The sequence below is a fragment of the Tamandua tetradactyla genome, chromosome 19, assembly GCF_023851605.1.
Source record: "Tamandua tetradactyla isolate mTamTet1 chromosome 19, mTamTet1.pri, whole genome shotgun sequence".
NCBI lineage: Eukaryota > Metazoa > Chordata > Mammalia > Pilosa > Myrmecophagidae > Tamandua > Tamandua tetradactyla.
The window spans coordinates 45,088,283-45,103,276 of NC_135345.1; the positions used below are offsets into that span (position 1 = coordinate 45,088,283).

Below are 14,994 nucleotides of genomic sequence, written 5' to 3' on the forward strand. Positions count from 1 at the left end.
AGAAAATTATTTAGTCTTTTTTCACAAAGGAGAGGAACATGAGCAATGGTACCAGGGGGAAAGGGAAGTGGCGCCCTGGAAGGACTGAAGGGTGTGAGAACCAGCTTGATGTGGAAGGGGTGGGGGGTGCAAACAAGGTTGGCATTACTGGAGTACAGAGGGTAAGGTAAGGATGGCGTAGACAGGACGCTGAAAAAGTGCACAGGGCTTACGGTGGTGAAGACGTCTGGCCTCATCCTGCAGCTGGCAGCAAGCCCCTGCAAGCTTTCCAAGCAGAAGAGGCTCAGGGTGAGCACCACATTTTATACTCCTTGCACTGGAGGGCGTGTGGCTCCAGATTAGGTATGGCTATACCCATTTGACCAGCTTGGTCCAAGGTCACTTGCACATTAATCACCTTTTATTATAGCATGTTGGAGACACAACATAAGCTTTCCCCCCTAGTTTTATATAACCAAAATTTCACATATTGATTGTCATATAGAGGCATATCAATCTTAAAAATTCTTAAAAACCCTTTATTAGATTGTCCTTAACCACAGCCCAGACAAAAACCACAGAGAACTGTTTCTGGCATCTGGACTGGACAGTTGAAGCCAGCTCTCCGCTCTCCACTCTGCTCTGAGCTGATGTCTACAGGTTGTACTTGCTCTCTGTGACTGGACTTTTAATTTGTATTCAGGGGGCAAAGGACCTTGGTGGGAAAAATGCACACCTCTTCCCACTAATGAGAATCAGAGTAATTAAAGCAATCCTAATGGACTGACAGGGCCCCAACCAAGGTCAGATAATAAGGGACCCTAGGGGAAAAAAACTCACTCCGGGGTAGGGCCATTAAAGTGGGTTGATGGTTCTAGGCACAGAATACAGCTAATGCCATAGGCCTTCTTCACTCAGACACCTTAGCACCGTGGGAAAGGCTTGGGAAGACAATGTGCCTGATCCTGAATTTATGGAGCAAAACCCCTGGGGCTCTGGTACGTCCTGAGTGTGACACAGAGGAAGATACAGGAGGTGTACACTGGAAGCAAGGAGTGAGGTATTTGGCCAAGGGGACCTAAGGTCACCCTGCCCTGTCTCCATAGGGTTGTGAGGGCTTCAGCACACTCGATCACACAGGTCCCCCCACCAGCAGTGACACGGTGATCCCGTAAGTAGCTAAGGCCCACTCATGGGATGTAAGAAGGCCAGCAGCTGCAGGTACCTCCTTGTAGTATGCACCTGATTTCCTAGTCACTTCTGGCAGGTGGCCCAGCCAGCAACGAGCAGGTTTAATAAGCTCAGGGCCTCTGGAATATTCAGGTGAGGGCACCTGGGGAAAGATCAGCAGTCTTACTAATTTGCAAAGTGGGAGTTTATAATGATCGTAAATTGAATATTCAAAGAACTCTTATCGCACGTTGTAGAAAAAAGGCAGGTTAGGTCTGGACATACGGGTAACTTATCAATCCACACTCCTACCACATTGAAGAAAAATAAGGCTCTTCTATTTGAACTAATGAGATAACCCTTTGAGGGAGATGAGGAACAGTTTGGATTTCATCTTGCTTCTGGGTTAGAATTGAAAACACATTCCCTATATTCAATTTGATAGCTTTTCCATATGACCAGACAACTCTATTTTATTCTTCTATTTAAAAAAAAAAAAACTTTCTCTAAAGCTTCCTTTCAGAATGTATGACTTCTTTTATGTGCAAATCACCACCTGCATCAGCTGTAATGACTACATAAAGAGCTCTGTGCTTCCACTTGGACAACACCTTCACTGAGAGATTTATAGTGAAAGGTATGGGCAAAGGTGATGCAAGGGAGCATCCCCTCACCACCCCACCCCAAAACCCCAAAGAAGATGAAACTAAGAAGGCTCAGCTGCCATTCCTTCCCATACATGGTTCTACCTATCCTTTGTTTTGAGGGAGGAAGCTGTGCCTCTTAGAGGGTCGTTGAATAATTTAGAGGGTTTGTTTCCATAGGTCATTAAATTTACTAGTAGCTCTTAACTTATCTCAATGCTCCTGAGTCCTGAGAACTGAATGTGCTATGGTGTCATCCCCTCACAGATGGCGTGAGCGGGGCAAGTGAGGCCAGGCAGGAAACTAGTGGCAGTTCTCACTGCATCTCTCTAGAAGTTCAGGCCTTTAGTGCCTCCTTTGCCCTTGAATCATCCTAAATGTGAAGTATTTCAAGAGAAAAAAATACATCTTAATCATGGTCTTGGGGATCCCTTAAAACTTTTCCTGACACAATGTTGCACCTAGAGGGCATGTAACATTCTCACATTTAACGGAAATGGACACTAAGGGACCTGGCAGACTGATTCTGGGTCCCCTCAGGAACCATCATCACTGGTTCAGAACTCCAAAGCCCGCTATGATAATCTGAATAATGCTCCCCCCTCCCAAAATACCAGGTCCTAATCCCTGGAACCAGTGACTGTTTTCTTATGCACAACATAGAGTGATCATCCTGGATTGTCCAGGTACACCCTAAATGCCATCACAAGTGCCATTAAAAGAGAGAGGTGCAGATGTGGCCTCTCTAAGCCAATGCGGCAAGTGAACTCACTGCCCTCCCTCCTATGTAGGGCATAACTCCTAGGGGTGTAAATATCCCTAGCAATGTAGGACAGAAACCCCAGGATGACCCGGGACCTGGCATCAAGGAATTGAGAAAGTCTTCTTGACCAAAAGAGGGAAGAGAGAAATGAGACAAAATAAAGTGTCAGTGGCTGAGAGATTTCAAACAGAGTCAAGAGGTTATCCTGGAGGTTATTCTTATGCATTATATAGATATTGCTTTTTTAGTTTATGGTGTATTGGAGTGGCTAGATCGAAGTATGAAACCATTGAGCAGTGCTCCTGTAGCCTTGATTCTTGAAGACAACTGTATAATGATAAAGCTTTTACAGTGTGACTGTGTGATTGTGGAAACCTTGCATCTGATGTTCCTTTTGTCTAGGGTATGGACAGATGAGTAAAAAATATGGATAAAAAATACATAATGGGGGACAAAGGTTAAAATAAATTGAGTAGATGGAAATATTACTGGTCAATGAGAGGGAGAAGTATGGGGTATTATGTATGAGTTTTGTTTTTTTTTTTAATTTCTTTTTCTGGCCTGATACAAATGTTCTAAAAAATTATCACGGTGATGAATATACAATCATGTGATGAAATTGTGAGTAACTGATTGTGCACCATTTTTGGAATGTTTGTGTGTTAAGATTTATCAATAAAAATATATTTTTTTAATCAGCCAAATGTCAAAAAAAAAAAAGAGAGAGAGAAATAGAGATGACGGGAGATACGACAACAGAAGAAAAGGCCATGTAAAGATGGAGGCAGAGACTGTAGTGATACAGCCACAAATCAAGGATGGCTAGCAGCTACCAGAAGCTAGGAGAGGCCAAGGAATGGATTCTCCCCGAGTGCTCCTGGATGGAACACAACCCTGATGACACCTTGACTGTGACCCGCTGGTAATGATTTCAGACTTTGGCCTCCAGAATGCTGAGAGAATGAAGTTGCTTTAAGGCACCAAGTTTGTGGCAATTCGTTACAGCAGTCACAGGAAACTAATGCATCACTATGGAATGAGTTCAAACCCCATATCAAGTATAGTCAAATGGATGTTTTTGGTAAATAACAAAAACCAGGAGTAAAATGTGACCTTAGGCAAGTTACTTACCATCATTAAATTTCAATTTCTTAGTCTGAAAAGTAGAAATATAGTATATCTACCTCCTGGAATAGTTGGTATTAAAGGAAAAAGTATATGCAGACTACTCAACAAAATGTCTAATATTTATTAAGTACATAATAAATGTAACCGATGATATTTAACATTGGTGGATAAAGATAAGTTCATATGCTGAGCCTCACAGAAGTGGGAGGCCAGGATACTGTTTCAGAGTGGTAGTTTTTTAACTTCTATTGTAACTGCCATTTCATCTCTTCCCCTTCATGTTTTAGCTACCTAAGTATTATAACTCTGGCTCATAATAAATACTGAAAGTCTGATGAATGAATTAAGAAATTAGCAAAAACAGATTTTACAATACCAATGGCAGATCTTTCTCTTAGAGGTAGAGATTAACCAAACTCATAAGTTACCATATGATGAGGAAAAATCTCCATAGGAACTAGTGTAATTGAAGTCTCATAATCATTTCAACTCTCCCTTGTTGGCCTACATAGAAAGTCAAATGGCCAAGTGAAAGTATGTCAGATGAGAACTGAAGCAATCCACTGGTGGTTAGGTGAAATAAGAATCTAACAGCATCAGCCTAGCACAGCCTGATATACTCATCCCACATAACGAGTAGATACATTCAAGGGACCAATATCTTCCATAACCCTGGCACTGGGGCTAAAGTACTTCAAGTCTGTTAGATAAAACTTCTCTTTCCCTTCATGTAGCTGGGAAGAGTGCTCCCCCTGTCTAACTCTATGACTCATCCGTCCCTCCTAATTCAAAGTTACATTTAATCTTTCAGTGGGATTACAGTCAAACCCTGTAAATCTAGGAACCATTCTGCCCCTCTTGTAGGTAACCTTGGTTATATCATGTATTGATTTTACAAGGAAATGAGAAGGCAAGCTCATTTCCAAGTGCTTGGGGCGCATCTCAACATGGCTGCCAGGTACAGGCACACAAATTCAGGACGATAATGACAACAGAAGCACTCTCCTACATTACCTTCACCACATCTTGGACTCTTCTGGAGAATCACTCAGGCTTTTACCCCAGTGTCCTTGATGCTCAATCTGACCTATGACATCCACTAATAGTGTCCTGACTCTTCTTAAACTCAAAGGTGTAAAGAGCAAACACAGGCAGGCACATTCGCGTACTCATTGCTTTGAGGAAGAGACTTGAGCAAGGTTCTCACTCTATTAAAGCACATTTCTAAAGCACCTTTGCTTTGTTCAACGTTATTCTCTCCAAGGTCTGTGCATCTTACAACCAGCGAGAATCAAATCAGACTCTCTAAATGAAGGATTCTGGCCAGCTTTTCTTGAAATGAACAAGAAGACTTTTTCTTCATCAGGCCAAATGAAAGAGATGATAATAATATAGCAATTCAGAATCACAGCTATATTGAAAATTCTGCATTTGAGGTTTGTAATGTCCCACTTGATTCTTATCCCCCAGCAGAAAAATGGTTTTGCTGTCTGAATTGTGGTTTTTTTGACTAATGATAAAATTACCTAGTATTTCTAAAGTACACATCAAACCAGGGATTTTCTCAGGCTAAATTCTGCAGTTTTAGTTATAAAATGATAGCATGCCAAATCCCCAACCTCTGAAAGGCTGAGAATTTTGGAGTAGTAAAATAAACAGTCACATATTACTTTTAGCTACTGAATGTGCCACAGTAAGATATCTCTGAGTATTACTAAGTAAGGGTGTACAAGCAACGCCATCCTGGTGACCATAACAGGTGTCAGCTTCATTATCAGGAAAAAATAAGCATGCTGATGGGTCAGCATCTTAATTCACGACCCTGAAAGTGAACAAGCATCCATCTTCCCTAACAGGGTCCATTACTAAACCCTCTCCACTTAGTGGCTGTGCGGAGACTTCTAGCTTTTCTACCAAGTAATTACGTGATCGTGTACAAACCACTAGATCCCTGGGGATTATTCTCTTCCCTTGTTAAATAAGGAAACTAGGCTAATAATCTGACATTCTCTTTCAGCTCTAAAAGCTTGTGAAATTACTAACTGCTGGACGTCAGGCAGAAAAAAAGTCAATGCCTCATTTGTTCAGCTGAACAGGGAAGCTTACAAAATGAAATACACAATGTTTCCTACTTGAGCCTTGTGATGGTTTGAAGCTATATGTACCCCAGAAAAACAAGTTCTTAAATCAATTCTGTTCTTGTGGGTGTAAATGCACTGTACGTAGAATCTTTTGATGAGAATGTTTCAGCTAAACTGTGACCCACCTCATTCAGGATGGGTCCTAATCCTATTACTTGAGCTCTTTATAAGAGAATGAAATTCAGACACAGAGAGAGAAAGCCACAGAAGCAAAAAACTGAAAACAACAAAACCAAGAAGAGAAGGGAGAGACCAACAGGTGCCACCATGTGCCTTGCCATGTGGTAGAGGAGCCAAGGATAGCAGGGAAGCTGATCTTCAGGAAGAAAGCATCACCTTGATGATGCCTTGATTTGGACATCCTCACAGCCTCAAACTGTAAGTTAATAAATTTCCATTGTTTAAAGTCAACCCATCTCATGGTATTTGCTTTGAGCAGCCTAGGAAACTAAAAAAAATCCCTTATCGAGACATTCATACAATGGTTGGCTTACTTAATCTGCACCTAGCACTCGGTCATAAAATCAAATGGTACTTTGTAATGATGGCTAAATCTCCATATTTGAAAAGATAAGCAGTGACGTATTCTGTTGCTTACAATTGATTGGTACCTATTGACCAAGTAACTATGGGCTACTGAGTATGGTGACATGTGGTCTTTCTTCTTCTGGCCACATGCTCATGCAAACCCAGAACAATGTAACAGAGGAGAAAAAAGTGCTAAGCAGCTATTTAAATAAAAAGGCTTTTGATCCTCTCATACAATTACAGCAGAAATACATATCTGAAATTTTTCATTTCTCATCACAAATATCACCATCCAACAGTAAGAGCCATTGTTCATTAGTTCGTTCATTTGTTCATTCATTCCACATATTTAAATGCCTACTAGGTACCAAGTGATCAATAGAACTCTCTGTGCCTAAACTTCATTATGTGTAAAATGGAGATAATAATAGTTCCCTCCCCAAAGGGGGGTTGTGAGGACCCAGTAAATTAATACATGCAAATAATGATGTCTGAAAAAAATAATAATAAAAGAACAGTACCTGGCACATAGTAAAGTAAGAACTCAATAAATGTTAACTATTTCCATTGTTGTCCCTGTTATGTCTGTTGCTGTTGCTACTACTACTGCTTAATACTGCATAGTAGGAATAGGCTTCTCCAAGGAAACAGCAGACTTGAGACCAGACTGTCATATCAGGAAGAGTAAGGGATAGTACAAACCCAGCGTATTAGCTAGGATTCTCTAGAGAACTGGAATCAGCAGGAGATGTCTGTAAACATAAAATTTATAAAAGCATCTCATGCAACTGTGGGGATGTAAGAGTCCAAGGTCTGTAGGGCAGGCTACAAGCTGGCAACTCCAATGAGAAGTCCTCAATGAGGCTGGCTGGCTGAAACAGAAAAAGTGGTTGTCTTTTCTGAATCCTCCTTAAAAACCTTCTGGTGATTAGATTAAGCAGCACTCATTGCAGAAGACACTCCCTTAGCTGACTGCAAATACAATCAGCTGTGGATACAGCCAATGTGGTCATGATTTAAGCCCATGAAATGTCCTCACAGCAACTGACAGGCCAGCGCTTGCCCGACCAGACAACTGGGCACCACCACCTGGCCAAGTTGACACATGAACCTGACCATCATACCCAGGAAACTCACTGTGTCAGGAATAAGAGGAATAGTGATAGTTAAACATGCAGAGCATCTTAAGGAAAAGCAGGGCCAGGTGGGAAGAAACAACAACAATCGTCAATTCTTACTTTTCATGAACGAAGAATCTACTGAAAAGTTTTAAGTAGGAAGACCATTGTGAGACTATTGTGGAATTCAATTAAAAGACAATGGGGCCTGGGTAAGGTTATGGTGACAGACATGAAAAAAGTGACAGACACATGACGTTTTGTAGAAGCAGAGCTGGCAATACCCTTCTAGACTCTTCGTATTTTTCATTATCATCTCACCATTTATGATGCCACATGTGCCCACCCTCTGATGCTACTCGAAGCAAAAAATATAAGGCTTGAAAGAAATTTAGGATTTTAAATACAAAAAATGATTAATAATTTAATGAAAGGAACTTTCTTTATAGCCAACCAATCCTAGCCTTCGATATCAGGAATCTTTTTTTTTAGTATAACATGGTAATCAATAACATTTAAAATATAGAGTATAATCAAGAAAGCCTTTACAGAAGTATGTCTGGGGGCACAGGCTGTGGAATGAGAAAGACAGTTAAGGACTATCAGTTAAGAGCTGTTATCTTAGAAAAACTACTTAATAGACTCCATTCACAGCTTTTTTTGTGGGGATTAAAAGAAATAAAGCAAAGTACTCAGGACAGTGCCTGGCTCCTCATCCATATGCAATGAATTTTAGCTATTTGTTTATTATCTATTAGCACTGTTGGTTTTACTGATGACAAGAAAATCTTTCTTTCATTTGGAAAAGATGTTTATTTTATTTAACTCAGTATTTTTCCCCATTCTTTATATGGGTTGACACTTTACTTTTGCCTTCAAAATCTGTTTTACCTATCTTCAGATAATATCATCCACCATGGCTACATCTTGTCCTAAAGGGGAAACAGAAAGTCTATCAAAAGGTTTTGATCAAGATATTTCAGTCAATGGCTCCTTTCTTCATGCAGAATCTTTTCATGTTAATTCTGAGCCCAGAGAGTTTGACAAAACTGCTGGGTTTTGACTGAATTGATCATCTTGGCTGGCCATTGCTTCCTCTGCGGAATTCAAGCATTTGGTTGTGGATTAAACTATGTTTTAATTTTCTAGGCTGCTCAAAGCAGATATCACGAAATGGGTTTTACACAGTAGGAAATTATTAGCTTACATTTTGGGGCTGTGAGAATATCCAAACCAAGGCATCATCAAGGTGATGCTTTCTTTCTGAAGACCAGCTGCCAGCGATCCTTGGCTGCTTTGTCACATGGCAAGGAACATGGTGGCATCTGCTGGTCTCTCCCTTCTCTTCTGGGTTTCATTGCTTTCAGCTTCTTGCTTCCATAGCTTTCTCTCTCCTTCTCTGAATTTCATTCTCTTAAAAAGGACTCAAGTAATAAATAGGTTTAAGACCAATCTGAATGAGGTGGGTCATACCTTATCTGAAATAGCCTCATTAATATGTCCTTACTGATGGGTTTACATCCACAGGCATAGATTAAATTTAAGCACATGTTTTTCTGGGGTACATACAGCTTCAAACCACAAGTGTACCTTCTTCTTCTCATGCCTCTTACGGACTGATGCTGCTTAGTTGCACCTTTCATAGTTTTCCAAAAGTAATGACCTTAACAACAACTGTCAAATACTCAAAGAATGGAGGTTTTCAGCTTTCACTTGGTAAAACCTGGTGGCTTCCCAATAAAGCATAAAACATTGATCTCCAGGTCTCCTTGTTTTTGCACGCTCCATAGGAAGAGCTGATTCCAGTACTTTACCTGGTTTAACTGGCCCAGATCTTCTTTTGGGCCATTATTATAAAATGTTCTATCATCACAAGGTGTAGCTGTGACGGGCCTTGCTGACTTCAGTCCTATTCACCTTCCCTTCAGTGCCATGTCTGTATCTCCATTAGTGACAACAATGAAAATGTTAGTTCTAATAGGATTCTGGTCAACAACATTTACATTAAATAATTTTTTTTCAAAAAATACACAATTGAAAGCTTCATAATTTGTTGTTTGTGGTTTCCTGTCATAAAAATATAAGGATTTGCTGTTTGATTTTCTCTTGTACCATGTGTGTTTGTTTATATACTGTGTGGCAAGGGTCACATTTCATTCATTTTCCATGTGACTATCCCCTTACTACAGCACCATTTTTTGTTTGTTTTTGGTTTTTTGTTTGTTTGTTTGTTTTGCTTGGGAAGTGCATGGGCGGGGAATTGAATCTGGGTCTCCCATATGGAAGGCGAGTACCCTTACAAACCCTTTACTGGGTTTTTATTATTATAATCTATGGATTCTTGAGGAAATGGATTTTCTTTTCCTTCTCCATGGAATGGAACTTTTCTTGGTTTGCTTTGCATAGAGCTATCTCTCTTTTTAAAAACACCACCATTGTGCTGAGAACTCAAAGAACATGAAGTACCTTTAATTTCATCATCTAGAATATAGTCTACCGCCCTTGGTTCTCTCCTTCAGACAATATTTCAGATCCTGAAGAAGAAGTTGATCTTTCAGGACCTCTGTGTCTAAGTAATCCACTGATTTCCAAACTGACTTTGCATTTTGAGGACTGCTCTGAAAATGAGGAGGCTCTTTATTTCTTGGCTGCCTGGTATCACCATGAAGACGATGGCTCGGTTGATCATTTCTTACTCCATTTTACTCAGTTTGTGACAATCCACGTTAATCCTGAAGAATATGTTATGACTGTGATTTAACTCCAAAAAAATCAAATAATGGGCTTGGTGCTGATGGGATTGCATTTCCCAGGTCCTCTTTATCTTGAGACTTACTTGCCCTTTGCCTTTTCTTTTACCATCCAGAAGTGGACCCATAAGAGGTTTATGTTTATTGCTATTAAAAAATATATTCTATGCTGCTTCTAAGTGATACCATTATCCATAAGGTCTTGTCACAAAGCTTTTTTTACTAAAGCCTATTTGTTTTATATGCTTTAGAGCTTTCTCCACAACCAGTTCTCTATAGATACCTTCATGTTTCCCCTCAAATTTGATTGATTTTTCTGTAAGACTTTCCTATTTGGGTTTGTGATATTAAAATAGCTGAGATTTCTATTGATGACAGAGTCATAGGTATTTGTTTATACCACTTTTGTTGCCCAATTTCATAATAGAAGGAAATACTCACATTCAGATAGGAGTTAGTGAAAATGTAGATGTAATTTTCATCTAATACAAATGTATGGAACCCTATCCCACCTCCTGATTACCATCAACAGACTCCTTAGTGATCCACAGATCTCAGTTTAAGAAAGTGACTTTAAAATCAGGTGAATCTGTGCAGAATCAGGTTATTCTGTTTTTCAAGAATAATACCTAACTTTAGGATGTCATTTTTCCTTGGTTCATTCCTGTTAATTTTGAGTTCATGACTTATAAGTCCTATTTTTGAACACATCCAAACCAATATTATAAGAAAGCACTTGCACTTGCTTTTTTAGCACTCATGCCGAGATTACCTAGGCTCATCACCACCTCCTCCTAGCGTTTTGGTTTCTTTGCTCACCAATCCTTTGCTTTACAAATTCATCATTATCATTTGTAGGTTTGACAGCCATAATAACTTGTTTCTCTGCTATCCACTTGAACATGAGATACACATATCTGTCCAAAAGGCACAAAAGGATGTGTTCTACCTTCGGTTCTAATATTGCTTCTACTGTGTTTTGACAAGCTTCTGTAACTCCCATTTCTCAACACGTGCTCCACTTCACCACCAAGAAATGTGGTGTTAGAGTCATTCAATAGCAGGAATCCCATTTTTTTTATGTCAACAATGCCTGGGAGCTTAATTTTAGTTCCAAGTGCTGTGTTGGGCTTATTTTTGATATATACTAAAAATGTTACTGCTGAGCAACTTATGTGACCATCAATCATCTGCAAACAGCATTCTTGGTGCAGCCTGAGATTTTTCATTATTCTATGGTCCAGCCCACTGCAAGGTTTCTGAATCCACAAAACACATGAAACTTCAAGTTTGTCTATCTTTAAACCACTGATGTCACTAAGGAGGAATTTCTCCCCAACTGCTCTTAGTATTGTGAGAGCAACCAGGGTGATGTCTGTTTTTTTTCATTTGGTCAGGAGAAATTTTGCATACTTCAATGCCTTCATGTGAAAGATACCCATCTGCCTGGGACAATACCAAGCCGGGAACCTTGGCCGTGACAGCTGCTTAGGCCAGGTGTGGTGAGGATCTGGAGTGAGGTTAGGTAGAAGCCTTCCTACTTGAGACCAAAAGAAAAGAAAAGCAAAAATAAAAAATAAAAATTCTAGCTATTATTTCTATTATTGAAATCAAAACGGCAAACTGTTGTGGGGGGAAAAAAGCCAAAAAAACAAAGTACAGGCTTTGAAGTCAGATCTGTATTCAAATTCAAATTATAACACTTCCACATAACACTGGGAAAATTATTTATCTTATGAGCTTTAGGTTCCTCATCCATAAAAATAAGGTTAACATGAGGATTAAATGACTTTATGCTAGCAATGTAGCGTAATATTTATCACTCAATTCCTATTATCCTGTTCTCCTCAGAAATCATGAAGTCAGTTTCCCTTTCTAAAATACTTATTTGGGAAAAAAACAAAAGTCTTAAGGACACTAATGTAGGCATTAACATTTCTTATTTGTTTGGGTAATATTTAAAGTTGTGAACATGAATAAATCCAGACAGTAAAAAAATGGATTTTTCATAAATTGAATAGATTGAAATACTAGCGAGCAATGAAAGGGAGTGGCAAGGGGTATAGAAAAAAAATAGGGGGACAAAGGTTACAATATACTGAGTAGATGGAAATACTAATGGTCAATGAGAGGGAGGGGTAAGGGGCATGGTGTGTATGAGTTTTTCCTTTTTTTTTTTTAATCTCTTTTTCTCGAGAAATGTTCTAAAACATGATCACGGTGATGAATATAATACTATGTGGTGATATTGTGAGCCATCGATTGTACACCATGCAGGGAACATTTGTATGTTAAAAATGTTCATGTTTGTATGTTGTTTTGGTTTGATAATAAAAAATAAATTTAAAAAAATGGATTTTTCCCTACAATTTTGCAAATTAACATTACATTAGTCCACATTTTCCCCAAATTTGACATCTGTACAGAGGTGATGTAACAGAAATGCAGAGGTGGGTAGGTAGGAGGAACAAGAGAGCAAGATAGAAAACCATTTTGTTGCCTGGTAATATGGTTATAGAACAATTAAATTTTCACAGACTCAACTTCATTGTAATTATAAGTAAGAGTGTAATTGGAATCAGGAAATCTATTATATTTTCTCCTAAACATATTCAGAAAAGTCCAATTACATATCCTTTTACTCAATGGATTCCAATATTAGACATGAAAGAGACTATATTAATTGCTCAAGCTTCTCGACCTAGACTGAGGTCATTAAACAGTCATGCTTGCAACAGCCATAGAAGCTAATAAAAGAATATTAACTGCAGAACTAACCAGGAACATTAAAGGCACACTGCAGAACTTAGATGTGATTAAAGTTAGGTGCTCTTTTGTAGCGTAAGTGCTAACCACAGGCTTTTTCAAAGGTTTAATATGTTTTTCTTTTGTTCTCTGGGAAAAATAATAAGTTAAAACCCCCATCTAGTAATTTTACCTCAAGTTTCTGTAACAAAACCATCTCTGACTGAACACTTTAGATGTTTGTATTTTATTTATTTTGTTTTCAGTGGTATCAAACTATAAATATATATTGTTATATAATTAGAAATAGGGAGACTAGCTGGAGCTACAAAGGAGATTATGTTGTCACAGACGGTATTGTTGGAACTGAACTTCGAATGTTTGATTGTAAATTTGACAGCAGCTGTTCAGACAAACAGGGCACAAAAGGAAGGAATGAACAGTATGGGAAACAAAAAACCTGGGTGCTTTAAAGGTTAAGTCTTCCATACTAAATTTTCAGATGCAGCAATGAAGAACTCAAATACCATTTAAAGCCTCAGAATTAAACAGAAACTGTTGAGCAACACAACTTAATTTCTGGACCATGACCACATGAGCGAGAGGGGAAATGAAATTTTCAGTTGCATCAGTATACTATGTGCTGATGTGTGCTCTGTAAAATGTACATCTACTGTTCTTTCCAGCTAAGTTTCTTTTCCTCCTGGAAACTCCTATGGGGTTCCTTGAAGAACTCCCTTTCCACGTACTTCAGGCAGTTTTAGGTGGATGGTCAAACCCTCTTTGCCTTAGAGGTGGGCACATGGCTCATGATAAGCCAATCACAGTCACTTTGCAGTGGGCAGATGGAAAGAATGAACACTGATGGAACCGATACTATGGCATCCTGAAGCGACTGTCCACTAGTCGAGCTTCCTTCAATCATGCTTGACCTGCCTGGTAGCTTTTTCTTTGATTCTGGGAACTACTCTAACTACCTAAATAACTAGAAGCAAAGTCCGGTCTTGATGCCCACACAACATAGCTGGGCATTGACACTCTACCTGAACTGGCCAGCCGTTTATTCCAAAAGCTAAATCCTGTTCCCGGTCTACCAATCGCTAGCTGCAATCTGCATAGAATGATAACCTGGGAACACGATGTAACCAACCACTCTACTCAAGGGATCAATAGGCTGCCTGGAGCATTCCCTAAGCCCCACAAGCAAATCAGTTCTACTCTGATTCTAACAGCTGAACTAACCAAGCCCAGAGTCCAGCATGCCCTAGGACAACTGTGGGTTGCTCCCCAAGGGAGCCGCACAATAGACAAAAAGCCTTCCATATCCTTTATCCTCATGCTTATGCATTTGTGATCCTGCCTCATTACCCTCAAGACCACCTGAGTTCTAACAAAATGTTCAAAAAAATCTATGTGCCCTTATAATGGAAAACATGGTTATTTGCTTCAAAAAGTAGATTGACTTTCATCTTACAAAATGGTTCACTCCTTTTAAGGATTCTTCTCAAAATGATGAAGATGAGCAAAGCCTGCATCTAATATGGAGATGGGCTCACCAGAGAGAGACCATGCACACCAGAACCAGGATAACATCTGGAAATCAATAAGGGCCATCTCAACTCTAAAGTTCTAATACTGGTAGATGTACTTATGCATTCATTCAACAACTAAGCCTGACCTCACCTCACCTCTCCCTCCAACTCCATGTCTTCTCTCCGGACCCTTTTCCATCTCAACATCATTTTGTCCAAGCACCACTCTCCCCATCCCCCCATGGCCTTCTAGCTGCTATTTAGATATCAGAGCACCCACAGTGATCAATTTTCCTTGAAGCATTGTTATAGAGTTTTGGATATAATCTATTTGTTAAAGCCACCATGCCCCCAATACTTATATTCTGGCCCATAAACTTAGATATACAAAAAGTGAGAATAATAACAGATGCTACAGATGCATATAACTTGTATACTGAACACGAGACAAGCATAAGGGCATGTTTAAGTATCTATCAGGTGTGTTACTATAATA

The 14,994-nt window shown here is 39.4% G+C and overlaps 1 protein-coding gene and 3 pseudogenes across 1 annotated transcript in view; all 4 read right to left on the reverse strand.

Annotated features, from left to right (window-relative positions):
- ATP8A1 (ATPase phospholipid transporting 8A1) overlaps positions 1-14,994 on the reverse strand; it is a 240,458-nt gene that overhangs the window by 204,391 nt on the left and 21,073 nt on the right. The gene's annotated exons all lie outside the window — the stretch shown is intronic.
- Positions 1,112-9,632, reverse strand: LOC143663730 (tudor domain-containing protein 3 pseudogene; annotated as a pseudogene).
- LOC143663731 (tudor domain-containing protein 3 pseudogene) lies at positions 9,768-10,982 on the reverse strand (annotated as a pseudogene).
- LOC143663732 (tudor domain-containing protein 3 pseudogene) lies at positions 10,546-14,733 on the reverse strand (annotated as a pseudogene).